Source organism: Papio anubis, chromosome 17 (genome assembly GCF_008728515.1).
Source record: "Papio anubis isolate 15944 chromosome 17, Panubis1.0, whole genome shotgun sequence".
Taxonomy (NCBI): Eukaryota; Metazoa; Chordata; class Mammalia; order Primates; family Cercopithecidae; genus Papio; species Papio anubis.
In genome coordinates, this window is record NC_044992.1 from 37,661,466 (window position 1) to 37,673,947 (window position 12,482).

Below are 12,482 nucleotides of genomic sequence, written 5' to 3' on the forward strand. Positions count from 1 at the left end.
ACGCAAAAGTTTGTGGCTAACTTTATGAATCTTTTATGATTTCCAGGTTTTAGGTCAAATTAGAAACTCCTTGCCCACTCCAAAGTTATAAAGAATTCTCTCATATTTTCTTCTAGTACTCTTATGGTTTCATTTTTAAATATTTGATCCATTTGGAATCCATCGTAATATAAAGTACAAATCCAACTCATATTTTTCCCAAGAAGACCACCCCATTGTCTCAACCACATTTATTAAATAACCCATCTTTTCCCCACCATTTTGAGATACAACTTTCATCATATACAAAATCTCTTAAGGGTTTGGGTCTACTTCTGTAATTTTTATTCTGGGCCTTTGGTTAGTCTGTTTATTTGTACACCAATGCCATTCTATTTTAATTACAGAGGCATTATCATATCTAGTAAGGCCAATCACCTCTCATTTGTTCTTTTGTTAACCAAGTTTCCCGGTTGTTTTTGGTTATTTATTTTTACACATTAAATTCAAAGTATTCTTATCTTGTTTAAAAAACAAAACAATGCTATTTGTAAGGGAATCATACTAAATTTACAAATTAATTGAAGACATATTGTTATCTATGATGTTATTTTGAGTCTTCCTATCCAAGAATTTGGTATCACTTTCCATTTATTCAAATCTTCTTTTGTGATCTTCTATAGCAGGGGTGGCCAATCTTTTGGCTTCCCCAGGCCACACTGGAGGAAGAAGAATTATCTTAGGCTACACACAAAATACACTAACACTAATGATAGCTGATGAGCTTAAAAACAAATTACCAACAACAACAACAATGCAAAAAACCTCATGTTTTAAGAAAGTTTATGAATTTGCGTTGGAACACATTTAAAGCTGTCCTGGGCTCCATGCAGCCCATGGGCCACAGGTGGGACAAGCTTGTTTCTATGGTGTTTTAAAGTTGCCTTCACAGTGACCTTGTGAGGCAGGAGAATAGAGTTTGGAGGCAGGGAGCCTAAGGCTGATTGGTGCTGACTTCCTAGAACTGAAGCAAAAGGAAAACCCTACCTCTCCACAAAAGGATCAGAGGCTACTCCCTTTGCATTGCCTGGCAGATGAAAAATGGAAAGTACTTCTGATTGGTTGCAGGTCACTCCTTCATTTACATAGGGTGCAACCAAGTAAACAATGGAAAACCTCTAGAGAAAGTTTAAACCCCAGAAAATTCTGTAACCAGCTCTCTTGAGCCACTTGGTCCAGCCTGTTTCCACTCTGTGGAGAGTACTTTCATTTCAGTAAATCTGTGCTTTCATTGTTTCATTCTTTCATTGCTTTGTTTATGCATTTTGTCCAAATCTTTGTTCAAAGTGCCAAGAACCTGGACGACTTGTAGTCAAGACCCTGCACTGGTAACAGTTGCACATTTCTTATTTAGTTACTTCCTAGGTATTATTATTTTTTTATTGTTAATTTAATGTCTTTTAAAAATACACTATTTTGTACATAACAAAAAATGTTTTGGGAAAGCTTTAAGTGTATCATCTTCTAGAAAATAATTTCCCTCCCACCCCAAATTCTGCTTGATTATATGATTATATATATGTCTTCATTTAAAAATGTTACTAACAAAGCAGTGGAAGAAAAAAACAGGCACAATTCATACGTGTTATATTTTTGTTAAAAATTATGTAACTGTAATATATTGGTTTACATACAAGTGCATTTTACTTAACACTTCAACACACACACATAGACACCTGTCACAAACAAATAACTAGACAATTTATTGAGCTATCATTACAAAGTCTAAAATAATACATTTAGAATAGACGTATAAAGGCTTTGTAAGAAAAAGCCTAATTCCCATCCTTCCTTGCCAAAGTACTTTTATATTTACTTTGAAGTACTTAACGAGCTGTAAGGTCAAGAGCTCTAATGTCTTTTTAGTTGTTTGTCTAAAGTGAAATGATCACAAGAAGGAAACGGAAGGACAGTATGATACCAATGAAGGCAAGATTTGTTGCTTTAATACTAAGTCCAAACAATCTCTTCATAATAAAAGTGTTAAAAAGCTCATAAGAAAAGTGCTTTGTCGAAGCTATTGGCTATCTAGAGGTGTCTAAAGATACATTAAATTATCTCGATAAAATGGGGATTTTCAGACAGATCGGGCATGTTCAGGGTGGTATGGCTGTAGACTGGGGAATTGCAGCTCATATTGTGTATGAGGGCTTACGCTTATATTGTTAGTGAGGGAACAAAAGAAAAGAAAGGGGTTAAAGGAGGCTTTTTCTTAGCAGAGAGCACTGTTAGCTTTTCCAGGGGCAAAAAGGAGAGATTTAATTGCTTTCTTGGGTTCACACACTATATAAAGTAACCAGATTCCTGATAGAGCAATAAGGACACATAGGGCACTCCTTGATTTTATGTTCAAAAGGAAGATGTGGCTGGGGTCAGAAGTATCTAAAAATGCTAGGTAAGTATGGTTTGTAAAATATCCCTTAACAGTGAAAATTCAGCACATTTAATAAACAATTATGAACAATAAAGAAAAAGAGGGTTAGAAAAAGTGAGAGAACAGAAACATTTTCACAAGTGGCACCTGGGGAAATGGGGTATCAGTAATGGGGGAAAATCCAAACCCACGATTTTTCTACCAAAGGCAGGATACTAGTTCATTTTAATACTCTGCGGTTGGCAAGGAGTGATTCAGCAAACATACAGAAGCATTTGTTAGTTCATAAGTATCATTACAGAATAGTTAGTAATTATAAAATATCAGAAACCTCAAAAATATGTAAAAATTGATAATTGGTTAAATAATTTACAGTACAATGATGTCAAACAATACTATGTAATCATCAAAAATGGTCTAGGTAAAAAACAGCAGCAAGGTGAAAACAGAATGTATAGAATAATTTAATCTTTTAAAATTACATTTATTAAAAATACACAATAAAATGTAAACAATAACTGACAATTGGAACTACTATTTTTATTTACTGTTTTTATTTCCTTCTTTAAATTATTCTTTATTTTTTGAATGGCTTAAAACAAGGATATATACTTTGATATATTATTTGGATAAAGAAGGAAAAATACCAAAAAAGCTACCAGGTTTGAGTGTACCTTCTTGGCATCTAATATTTAAAATCAGCTCTTTCTGTCTCCTTTGATGTCATTTTCTCCTTTCATCTTCATTTGCTAAGGTATCAACAAATGTTGCAATTTAAATAACATAGATCTGGTGTTTCCCAAAGAAAATCAGCTATATCCTTTAAATAACTTCTTATGACAACCCCTTTGTAAGCAAATTGACAGGCAGTAGAAATAAATACACTTATTTTCTGCTATAATTTAAAAAGAAAGATGACTCATAGCAAAGAAGCTCATAGTACATATTACACAGTACATATATTTCATGGCTTTTTTATTGCATTGGGAAGAGTACTGGTCTAGAGGGTAGAAGCCCAGTAGCCATATGACTTTGAGTAGCCACTTACTCTAATCCCTAGTTTCTTCATATGTACGATGTCAAAATCACTCATCAAATGATCTTTAAAGGTTCTTTCTTGGCTCTACAAATCAAAAATTTTCTGGCAGTCTTATTAAGCTACAAGTCCCCCAGTGTTTTTGAGGGAAAGATTTTCTTTTTAAAATATACATCCACCTCTAAGATCAGTATGGCCCATGAATGGGAGGGAGTAGGCTACAGTAGGTCATTTGGGAGGGATCAGAGTGGAGGGAAAAGTGTACTGATATAGTGACATTTCACATTAAGGTCATTTCAAAAGAGGAAGAGGGCACAATGATGTTGGCTGCTCAACAATCTGTCCGGTTTCTGTGGACTGACAAGTTAGAAATGCCTATTTATTTATTCACTAAAGCTAGTATTAAACATGTAAATATTTCTTCCTATAAAGTTAGATGTATTATACTTGAGAAGACAAAAAAATGACAGCATTTAGAAACTGCTAACTTGTTTTATACCTTATCACAGCAGAGATTCTTCAAGATAACATCAGCTATTTATATAATCCTAAGGTTGTTTAAGAAAATTGGCAAAATCAGGAATGACTATTTTCCCTTGGCTAAACTTAACTGATCATTTTTAAACAACATAAAAGTTTCAGGAAACCAAGATACAAAAGATCAAAGAGTTATAGTCATCCCTCAGGATCTTCAGGTAACTTGTTCCAGGACCCTGCAGATACCAAAATTAGAAGATATTCAAGTCCCTGATATAAAATGATGTAGTATTTGCACATAACCTATGCATATCCTCTCCTTATACTTTAAATCACCCCTAGATTAACTATAATACCAAACACAACGTAAACATGTTATGCTATATTATTTAGGGCATGATGACAAGAAAAAGTTTGTACATGTTCAGTAAAGACACAGCTGTTGGGGCCTGATGTTCATTTTCAATCTGTGATTGGTTGAATCTGTATATGTGGAACTTGCAGATACTGATGGCCAACTGTATTTTATTCTCTTTTATTCTGTACCCAAAGGCAATATTCCCTTTGCTATTGCATGTTTTTTTTCTTTCAAGAACCTAAGGCATTCAGAAATGCTGCTCATTTGTCTTGGGGGTTTTACAAAATGCCAGGGGTTCGGTTTAGGTCCTGTTGCTTGCTACACAGAAAACCAATCACTGAAAGAAGGAGTATTGCCAGGGAAGAAGGCTTTAATGGGTGCTGCAGTCAAGGAGATGGGAAATTTGTATCCCTCTGCCCGACTAGCTAAAATTAGGGGCTTACGTGGCAGGGAAAAAAAATGTAACTGACTGGAAAAACAGGAATTAGGGAGGCGTAAGGAAGAGGAGTTGGTCAACAGGTAGCAAGTGATTGGTTAGGCTAGCGGTCTCCAACCTTTTTGGTACCAGGGACCAGTTTTGTGGAAGACAATTTTTCCACGGATCTCAGGGTGGGGGATGGTTTCAAGATGAAACTGTTCCACCTGAGATATCAGGCATTAGATTCTCATAAGGAGCATGCAACCTAGACCACTCGCATGCACAATTCACAATAGGGTTCTCACCCCTGTGAGAATCTAATGCTGCCACTGATCTGTCAGGAGGTGGAGCTCAGGAGGTAAGGCTCACTCACCCTCCACTCACCTCCTGCTGTGTGGCCAGGTTCCTAACAGGCCACAGACGGACACTAGTTTGCAGCCTAGGGACTGGGTACCCCTGGGTTAGGTAGTCATGATGGGTGAGGGGTCTGGTGTCATATTGTCCTGATGCAATGATCTGGTAAGTTTCAGTTCCTTGATGGTACCTGGGAGGCCTGATGGTTGGTTTCTTGAGAAAGTAACTCAGATAAGAAAAATTTAACTTTCTCAAGTTTTAACAATGGGAGAATCAATTTCTATGTTTATTCAAAGAAACTATTAACGTCAGTTCTATGGGACAACTGGTCGTATTTCAGGATGCGTAAGCATCTGCCTGTAACACATAGCCCAACTCAGTGGGAAACATCAGAAAACTACTTCAAAGAAAGTCTTAGTCTTCTTGAAAGGAGTCTTCAGCAGCACAACAGCTCACTGCTCTCAGAAGTTTCCTTAGGCTACCTGCCTTCTGTTTGCTTTCATGCATGCATTCATCCACCAAACATTTAACTCAGTACAATTATGTACAGGTATCACACCAAGGGCTTGTGATATTATGGTGAACAAGTCAAGATCATTGCTCTTTTGGTATTTACATTCTAGTGGTGGGAGAAAAACAATAAAAAATGATACAATTAAATGAACTAGATTTCAGATACTGAAAGGAGATAGCAAATGTGACTAAGGAGAGAAGGGCTAATTTAGACCGGGGATGGTGTCCCAGCTAAGATCCAAATAAATCAGCTGTGAAGAAAGCTGACGGACAAAGCATTCCAGGCAGAGAAAAGGTTTGAGGGCAGTAAAACAAACTTGAGGTGTTTACAGAAAAGAAAGAAGTGCAACTAGAGCGTGGTGAACAGGGAGAGAGTGGTAGAAGATAAGGTTAGAGAAGTAGACAAGGTCTGGATTTCCTAGGGTCTTACGGGCTATGGTAGCAACTTTGGAGTTTTGATCATATTTCACTTAACCTGACTATTCTCAGGAGACCTGAATTTGCCTTTTCCTTTCTCTCTTACCTTTAACCTTCTAAAGGTTAAAAGTAAAGGCTCTAAAGGCTCTCCACTTTGCTCTCCACTTTTGTACTTTCCCGAGTTTTATGCCTTTGCCTTTAATCATATAATTAAACTGTGCTTTGGCCTGAATCATGTGAGACTGTCAGTCAGTGCATTTGAGATATAATATTGTGCCTTTATCTATATCTGTATGTGTATCTATATATCTATTTACATCTTGACCAGGACTGGCTGCATAAATTGCAGGGCCCAATACAAAATGAAAATGCAAGGCCCCATGTTAAATAATTATTAAGAATTTTTAGCAGGGCATGATGGTATGCACCTGTAATCCCAGCTACTCAGGAGGCTGAGGCAGGAAGATCACTGGAACTTGGGAGGCAGAGGTTGCAGTGAGCCGAGATCATGCCACTGCACTCCAGCCTGGGCAACAGAGTGAGACTCCATCTTAAAAACAAAAAAGAATTTCAAGATGCTGACAGTAGAGCATTAAAAATAAACACAGGGCTTATCTAAGTGGGGTAGGAATCAGGAGTTGGAACCAAACTGAGGATCAGCTAAAAAGTTCCTGGATAGAAGCAGCTTTCCATAAGACATGGCCACTGGTGTGCCACATCAGTTTACTATCACCATGGCAACGCACAGACCTTACCACCCCTTTCCACAGCAATGACTCTACAAACTGGAAGCTACCACACTCATCCCAGAAATTTCTGCATAAACTGTTCCATGATTTGCATATAATTAAAAGTGGGTATAACTATGAGTGCAAAACTGCCTCTAAGCTGCTATTCTGGGCACAGCATCTGTGGGGTAGCCCCACTCGGCAAGAAGCAGAATCTCTGCTGCTTACTGTACAATGCCACTTCAATAAAAGTTGCTGTTTAACACCACTAGCTTCCACTTCAATAAAAGTTGCTGTTTAACACCACTAGCTTGCTCTGGAATTCTCTTCTGGGCCAAGCCAAGAACCCTCCTGGGCTAAGCCCCAATTTAGGGGCTTGCGTGTCCTACATCATAAGTGAGGGGCCCTTTTAAGAGCAGGGTCTTCTGTGACTGCACAGGTCATATTTTCATGAAGCTGGTCCTGATTTTGATAAATATTACTTGAATTAATAAATGCCTTCTATTGATAAATGATTTGTTTTCCTTTCATATTATCTGTCAATCATATAAACTTAAGAGCTTTTAAATGGAGTAGCTCCTCAAAAAGATGGCACAGAGGCCACTGCCAGGAAATAAGAAACTAAGATATCAAAACTGACTGAGACGACTTCAGGGCATTATTGTGCACTAATTGGAAAACAATAATTACCCTGCCTTTTCTTAAGCAAACACAATATATTTGTACTTAGTTTATTCAAATACATTACTCTTATTCTTTTAGATACAAGTATTGTAATAAATAGCTACTAAATAAACAGTTGTTAGTATTGTTGGAATTACTGTTAGATATTTCACATTCCTAAATGAGTTCAGGAGCTTTATTAGGAAAACCACCAGAAAATACAGTTCAGTGATGACCACCATATTAAGACTGAAGACCCAATTTCCTTAACTTATGTTATGGATTAAAAATACCAAAATTTAAAATAATACACCTTTATAATCCACAGAAAGCCTAAAAATCAATAATCAGATAAGAAAATATTATGTGAATATCAAAATGGCTTATATGAAAAATAACTTACATAACTTATTTTACCTAATATATAAAATTGGACATGATTATAGCTAACCAGAAAGAGTTTACAAGGTCTAATTGTTTATTGCTGAAGAATAATATTGCAAATTAACGGTGTCAAATCTAAAATGTCAGTCCAGCTCTTGATATTTAAAACATGTAATCAACACCTATACCTACAAAACAGGGTTGGATTAGCCCTGCCCTGAGGAGCTCTCATTCCATTCATGGTATAACCCATTATTTGGCATTAGTTATCATAACGATTTACGCATTATTACAAGCACACTCAGACTCACAAAAATCGCAGCCCAGGCTTATGCATTCATTTAAAGCTTCAGAGAAAAAAATATACATTTCAGCATCTCCCAGTGTTGTGTTGTTATTGTATCTATGCATATTGACAGACCTTTCAGCATCACGAGAACTCCTTGTATCCAGGTTATAACCTTGGTCTCTGACCCCAGTCCTATGCTCAACTCTGTCTAAACTGTTTGTTCTAGCTTTGAAATAACTTCAAATGTGCCATCTTATAAACAGGCATCTAACCACGTTAATGATGATTTTCACCTGAGACAAAAGTAAAGCAGTATTTCCTAACATAGAAAAGAAAGGCTTCTGTGTTTTTGTTGTTGTTTTGTTGTCATGCATTGCAAAGCTGCTTTCTACAAGATGCAGTAAAAATAGCAAGTTGTATGGAGTCAGAAAAAATCCAGGCTTAAACTCCAGCTCTGCCACGACCCAACTGATTAGGCTTGGACAAGTTAACTCATCATTCTAAGCCTGCTTCCCCTATTCATGGGCTGAGCTTGGGAAAAGAGTAGGGGAAACGGCCTATGTGTCTAGAACCAAACTTCCTAACTGGCCTTTCCTCCTTTCTCCTACCCCTTCTAAAATGTCTGCAGCTGAACTTCCTAAATACAGTTTTCACTTTCCTTCTTCCTCGTCACTTTTGTCTTGCTGAGTTTTTGGATGGTGTCCAGTGAGCAGCATATTTAATACCCAGCTTTGGGCTGACATACCAGGCAGAGATGAATTCACTTGTCTGGGGTCAAGCTTTCAGCCATAGTAATCTGCTTACATATGGGGGGAATTGAGCAAATAAGTACATACATTGAAGATAAAGGTAGCCAGATTTCCTGCTGTTGAACACACAAATGCATACTTGTTTACACACACAAAATCTCTAGGGTCTCTCTGCTGAGAAAGGCCAGTAATGAACACCTCTAGTGCTCAGAGCTTGTTTTTAAATACGACTTTCCACTAAAGAAACCAAAATTCCTGGCAGAAACGGCTGATTCCAAGGCAGGTCAGGAAAATACAAGATAAGCGTGGCATGTTGTTGTGCTAGAAAATAAGGAAGTGATCAAAGAATGATGGAAACATGTCAAAAAGGGGCTTCTATTGGCTAAGTCTAAGAAAATTTGAAGTTAGAATTTAAAAAAATGTAATAAATTGATTAAAATTTGAATTCATGAGTCTATGCTGATGTAAACAAATAAACAAGAAATATATGGTATAGCAAGGAAAACTTTACCTTACAGTAAAATGCCAACTAATAAATCTAGAAGGATTGATAACATTAGAAAGTTGTCATTTGGCATCCATCACAGTAATAACAGATTCAAACAAGAAGCATCAATGGATGCTAAATCTGGCAGAAGAAAAGATGATGGGAAACAGAATATTTACAGTCTCAAAGCTTCTCCCTACAAAACACAAAGATTCTCCCCACAAACCACACATCGCCTATTAATTTATGAATGTGACATATTTGCTAATTCACCTTGTAACAGAGAAACCTGGCAGACACAATCTTAAAGAAACAGAAGTTAACAACATGAAGCCATGGAATAAATTGAGATCATGTGAGACCTAAGAGGACTCACTGACTGAAGCACAGCATCTCCTCTATGATATTCCTGTCAAGGGGTCACAAACATGAGGAAACATCAGACAAGCCTATACTGAGGAACATTTAATCACATAACCAGCCTGTATTCCTCAAAAATGTCAAAGTCATGAAAGATAAGGCTGGGTATGGTGTCTCACGCCTGTAATCCCAGCACTTTGGGAGACCAAGATCACTTAAGGCCAGGAGTTTGAAACCAGCCTGAGCAACTCAGCAAGATCTTGACTCTCAAAAAAAAAAAAAAAGGAAAAAAAAGACAAGACTGGCAACTTTTCCAGAAGAGGCATGACAACTAAAGTTAACGAGTAATCCTGGATTAAATCCTAGATCTAAAATGGAAATGATTGGGACAAATGGGGTAATTTACGTAGAGTCCATGAATAACATGATGTAAAGAACTTAATGTATATCCCCTAAAATCCATATGTTGAAGCCCTAACCTCCCAGTGTAGCTGTATTTGGATTAGGAAGTAATTATGGTTGAATGAGGTCCTAAGGGTGGGAACCTGATCTCATGGGATTGGTGTCTTTATAAGAGACATAAGAGCTCATTTACTCCAATCTATGTAAGGTCACAGCAAGATGGTAGACATCTACAAGCCAGGAAGACTCCTCACCAGGAAGTGAATCAGTTGATACAGTGACCTTGGACTTTCCAGCCTTCAGAACTGTGAGAAACAAGTATTTCTGTTGTTTAAGCAACCAGTCTGTGGTATTTTGTTATCGGTAGTCCAAGCTGACTACATATGGTAATACTGGATAAATATTAACTTACAGTTTTGATGCCTGCTCTGTGTTTGGAAGGAGAAAGTGTCCTTGTAATAGGAAATAAACAAGTAAGTATACAGATAAAGAGTGAAGAATCTTCATCATTCCCTAATCTTGGTGAAGAGTATACAAGAAATTTGAGTACTATTATGTTGCAGAAATATTTTAAATGGTTTAATATGTTTGTTAATTGGACATTGAACTAACTGATGTTCTACACATTTCATTCAAAATATAAAAAACCAAAATATTTGTCATTCAGAAGTATTTCATAAACATGAACTGTCATTTCACATTATCATACTAAGATCAGATACAATGCATATTTTCTTTCATTAAAGTAGAAAGCTACTTTAATGACCAACACCACTTCATTGCTATTGATATCACTGTACATGAGAGTTTCATTTTGTAATTATTTTACAAAAAATAAAATCCTGGAGTCCAAGACAAAGACTGTATTACTGACATGTATTTATATTGCTACCTGGAGCTACAAGGAAGGGGTGCCTGGAGAAAAAGATTGGTGAGTGGAAATGTATTGTTGGTGTCGGGGATTTCAGTCTATGTTGTAAGAAAATTAAACTATGAGAAATCTCATAGTTTAATTCTAGAAGAGCTGAGAATCTGGTATAAGAACCAAGGCGCATGCAGATGAAAAAGATTTTCAAACACTGTCATAACACAATATGAATAAATTTGTAGAATCATGGAGACCTGAAATTTTTAAGACAGTATGCCAGAGTATAGAAAGAAGTCAGAAGGTATTTAGATTTTATTGGTTCTGCAATTTTCTGGCCCTGTGACCACAAATTAATCAATTACTCACTCAAGGTGACCTTCATCACTCATGTGGACTACTGCAATTGCTTCCTAATTGTTCTACTTCCATTCCTCCCCCTACCTTTAATCCATTCTCCACAAAGTAACCAATATCTTTTAAAACATGTGAGTCAGATCATATCACTTGTATGAGTCAAACATTCCAATAGCTTCCTATTACTTTTAGAATAAAATCCAAACCCTTGGGCATGGCTTTAAAGGCTGGTATTACCAGGCCTTTGTTACCTGTTCTGACCCCATTTCCAACCACTTTCCACTCTGCTCACTATGTTGGGAATACAGTGGCCTCCTTTCTGTTCTTCAATCATTCTAGCTCTTTCCTTCCCCTGGGTCTTTGCTTGGCCTGGAATCGTCATTGAGCAGGTAGCTCCTTATCATCATTCAGGTCTAAATTCAAATGTCACTTCTTCAAAAGGACCTTACTTTACTACCACTTCTCATCACTGTCAATCATATTATGTTACTCCATTGTCTTCACTGTACTGATTGTTCATCTGAAGTTCCCTTATTTAGGTAACTGTTACTTGATTATTTTCTGAGTTCCTCAGTAGAAAGGACACTCCATCACAGAAGTGATCTTCCGCCTTGTTCTGTGCTATAGCGCCAGCAGGTCGATTGGTGTCAGGCTCACAGTTGAGAGGCAATAAATAAATAAAATGTCGAATGACTACTTAAAATTTTCTCAGGCCTCCAAGTTCCTCATCCACATAGTGGGGTATAATTATACCTGCTCTGACCATTAGAAATGGCCAGGTAGCAAGTAGAAATACAGCCTAACTTCTAACTTAATTCTTACTGTGCCTCGGTCATCATGAAAGTCGCGTTATATGAATATTCTCATTTACTGTTATGATTTCCATTTTACAAGTAAGGACACCAGGTCTTAGAGAGGGCAAGTAACTGATCTAAGGGCACAGGGCCATGGTGAGGACCCGGGTAAAATTCTAGAACTGCCTAACCTCAGAACCTGAGCTCTTAACTGCTATTTTATCGTTTCTAGAAAGATGCTTCCTTCTAATACAGTAAAATCCGCTACGCTGTCTGCCCCACTCGAGTTCGTCCTGTGGGACAACTGAAGAAAGCTATTACATCCCCCCAAGGGCTTCTTTTCTTTCAGTCTCTCCTTAAATGGCCCTCCTGTCCTGGTCACTCTCTCCCGAACAAACTTCAGCTTGACAGCCTCCCT

The 12,482-nt window shown here is 37.3% G+C and overlaps 1 protein-coding gene across 4 annotated transcripts in view; it reads right to left on the bottom strand.

The window, feature by feature from the left end:
* Nucleotides 1–12,482, bottom strand: part of STXBP4 (syntaxin binding protein 4) — a 194,643-nt gene that overhangs the window by 181,642 nt on the left and 519 nt on the right. The window lies entirely within an intron of this gene.